Raw genomic sequence first — 3,902 nt, forward strand, 5'->3', positions numbered from 1 at the left:
CAGACAGGGCCCAGTGATACGGTTAGGCATGGGGAGTAATACCCCAGAGCAGCCACCTTTCAAACCGCAGCCCCAGATTTTGACCAGGGTCTTTGCAGTGACTGAGGATGAAGCTCGAGTTCGACCTAGCACTGTGACAGGTACTATGATTGTGTTTGATAGAGATGCAATGTTTTGATAGATTTAGGGCTCCGATAGATCATACGTGAGCATATCATTTGCATCATTCTCATATAGGAACCTGTCATCATTAGAGGAAAAGATTGTAATGCATACTCCTTTAGGCGAGCGATTAGTAAGAAATACGTATTATAAAGATTGTGGTATTAAAGTTAGGGAAGAAGAATTTATGGGTGATTTAATCCCTTGGGAGATTCGGGACTTTGATTTGATCTTGGGTATGGATTGGTTGTCCACTCATCGAGCAAAGGTGGATTGTTTTAAGAAAGAAGTGATTCTCCAGAGTTCAGAGGGAGAAAAAGTGGTATTTAAGGGGGAGCGTCGAGTATTACCGTTTTGTGTAATCTCGGCCCTTAAAGCTTTGAAATTGGTACGAAAGGGATATCCGACATACTTGGCTCACGTAATTGATATATCAAGGGAGGAACCTAAGTTAGAGAATGTCCCTGTAGTAAGTGAGTTCCCTGATATATTTCTTGATAAATTACCAGGACTTCCTCCCGATCGTGAGTTCGAATTCACTATTGATTTACTTTCGGGTACCGCACCTATCTCTATTCCTCCATATAGAATGACCCCGGAAGAGTTGAAGGAGTTGAAAGTACAATTGCAAGAGTTAGTGGACAAGGGTTTTATACGCCCTAGTATGTCTCCGTGGGGAGCACCGATTTTATTTGTGAAAAAGAAAAACGGTACACTTCTGTTATGTATCGATTACCGACAGCTTAACAGAATGACTTAAGAACAAGTATCCGTGACCGAGGATTGATGATCTTTTCGATCAATTACAAGGAGCTACAGTGTTTTCTAAGGTTGATCTGAGGTCTGGGTATCATCAGTTGAAGATTAAAGAACAGGATGTACCCAAGACAGCGTTCAGGACTCGGTACAGTCATTATGAGTTCGTGGTCATGCCTTTCGGGTTAACTACTGCACCGGCAGCTTTTATGGATCCCATGAACAAGGTGTTCCACCCTTACTTGGACAAGTTTGTTATTGTGTTCATTGATGACATACTGGTTTACTCGAGAGATAATGATGAGCACGCTGCCCACTTGCGTATAGTATTACAAACTTTACGGGAAAGACAATTGTATGCAAAGTTTTCGAAGTGTGAGTTTTGGTTAAGGAAGTGGTATTCTTGGGACACGTACTATCGAGAGCTGGAATATATATTGATCCCAAGAAGATAGAGGTAATTTTACAATGGGAGCAACCTAAGACAGTGACGGAGATTCGTAGTTTCCTCGGATTATCCGGTTATTACCAGAGGTTTGTTCAGGGGTTTTCCCTAATAGCAGCTCCTTTGACCCATCTAACTCGTAAAGGAGTTAAGTTTGTGTGGGATGATGTTTATGAGAATCGATTTCAGGAGCTAAAGAATCGGTTAACCTCCGCTCCCATTTTAACACTTCTTGTGAGTGGTAAGGGATTTGTGGTGTACAGTGATGCATATAAGTTGGGGTTAGGGTGTGTGTTGATGCAGGATGAGAAAGTAATAGCTTATGCTTCCCGACAGTTGAAAAAGCATGAAGCAAATTACCCTACCCATGATTTAGAGTTAGTAGCAGTGGTGTTTGCTTTAAAAATCTAGAGGCATTACTTGTATGGTGAGCATTGTCAGATATTTACAGATCACAAGAGTTTAAAATATTTGCTCACTCAAAAGGAGCTTAATTTGAGGCAAAGGCGATGGTTAGAGTTGATAAAAGATTATGACTTGGTGATAGACTATCATCCGAGAAAGGCGAACGTTGTAGCTGATGCCTTAAGTCGTAAGTCTTCATCGTCTTTACCACACTTCAGAGTTGTTATTTTTCAGCATTATTAGAGATGAAATCTCTTAGGGTCCAGTTGAGAAATGGTGAGGATGGATCCTTATTGGTAAACTTCATTATGCGACCTTCGTTACTTAATCAGATCAAGGACATTCAGAGGTCTGATGATGAGTTAAGGAAAGAAATTCAAAAATTGACTGATGGGGGAGTTAGTGAGTTCAGACTCAAAGAGGATAACGTCTTGATGTTTAGAGATCGAGTTTGTGTTTTTGAGGGAAACCAGTTAAGACCGGCGATCATGGAAGAAGCCTATTCATCTGCCTATGCATTACATCCTGGAAGCACCAAGATGTATAGGACTATCAGGGAGAATTATTGGTGGCCAGGTATGAAGCGAGACGTAGCAGAATTTGTAGCAAAGTGTCTCGTATGTCAGCAAGTTAAGGCGGAGCATCAGAGGTCAGTAGGTACACTTCAGTCTTTACCTGTTCCTAAGTGAAAATGGGAGCATGTAACTATGGATTTTGTTTTGGGACTGCCGCGGACACAGAGGGGAAAGGATGCGATTTGGGTGATCGTAGATCGGTTGACTAAGTTCGCTCACTTTTTAGCAGTCCATAGTACATACTCTATTAAGAAGCTAGCTCAACTCTATATAGATGAGATTGTGAGGCTACATGGAGTTCCCGTTTCTATAGTGTCAAACCGAGATTCGCGATTCAGTTCTCGATTCTAGCCGAAATTTCAAGAAGCTCTTGGAACCAAATTGAAATTTAGCACTGCTTTTCACCCACAGACGGATGGTCAGTCAGAAAGGACTATCCAGACTATGGAGGATATGTTGAGGGCTTGTGTCATGGACTTTCTTGGGAGTTGGGATAGACACTTGTCGTTAGTGGAATTTGCTTACAACAACAGCTTCCAGTCTAGCATTAGTATGGCACCATACGAAGCTTTATATGGAAGGAAATGTCATACTCCACTTTGTTGGGATGAAGTGGGTGAAAGAAAGTTAGTTAGTGTGGAATTGATCGATCTAACTAATGACAAGATCAAAGTTATACGATAGAGGCTAAAGGTGGCCCAAGATAGGCAGAAGAGCTATGTAGATAAACGGAGAAAAGACTTGGAGTTTGAGGTCGATGATAGAGTTTTTCTTAAGGTGTCTCCTTGGAAAGGTAATAATTCGAATGCTTTGTGGTATTAAGTTTTATTTGATTATATTATTATGGTAAATTATGATATCTTGTTGGATAGTGAAAGGTGTGATTCGATTTGCGAAGCGGGGAAAGCTTAACCCGAGGTATATTGGACCCTTTCGTATCATTGAAAGGATTGGGCTAGTGCTTACAAACTTGAATTACCCCCGGAGTTAGATCGGATCCATAATGTCTTCCACATCTCGATGTTGAAAAAGTAGTTCCCGATCCTTCCCACATTCTAGAGACACCACCGATTGAACTACATGAAGATTTAAAGTTCGAGGTGCAGTTGAGACGTATTCTAGATCGAAAGGATCGAGTACTGAGGAACAAGAGCATTCCAATGGTGAAAGTATTGTGGAAGAAGGCTCGAATGGAAGAAATGACATGGGAAGTAGAGCATCAGATGAGGAGTCAATACCCGCATCTATTTGTCGAATCTGGTAAGTGAAATTTTGAGGTCAAAATTTTATTTTAAGGACGGTAGAATTGTAAAACTCGACCCTATAAATACATGTCATAACATACATGCACTGAGTAGCATGTTATTATGTTAGGAAAGTCCCTAAGAATAGACGAAACCCGATATTGTACCTAACGGTACACTATAATTGATTTAACCTCGAACTAGTTCATATAGGAATCGTAGGATGAAATTTGACATTTTATAGTAAAGGAATGACTAAAAATGATTGTTCGGAGTTCGAGGGTTCATTTGGGGAAAAATTGAAAATTTTGATGT

The sequence above is a fragment of the Theobroma cacao genome, chromosome 3 (assembly GCF_053813885.1).
Source record: "Theobroma cacao isolate CCN51 chromosome 3, ASM5381388v1, whole genome shotgun sequence".
NCBI lineage: Eukaryota > Viridiplantae > Streptophyta > Magnoliopsida > Malvales > Malvaceae > Theobroma > Theobroma cacao.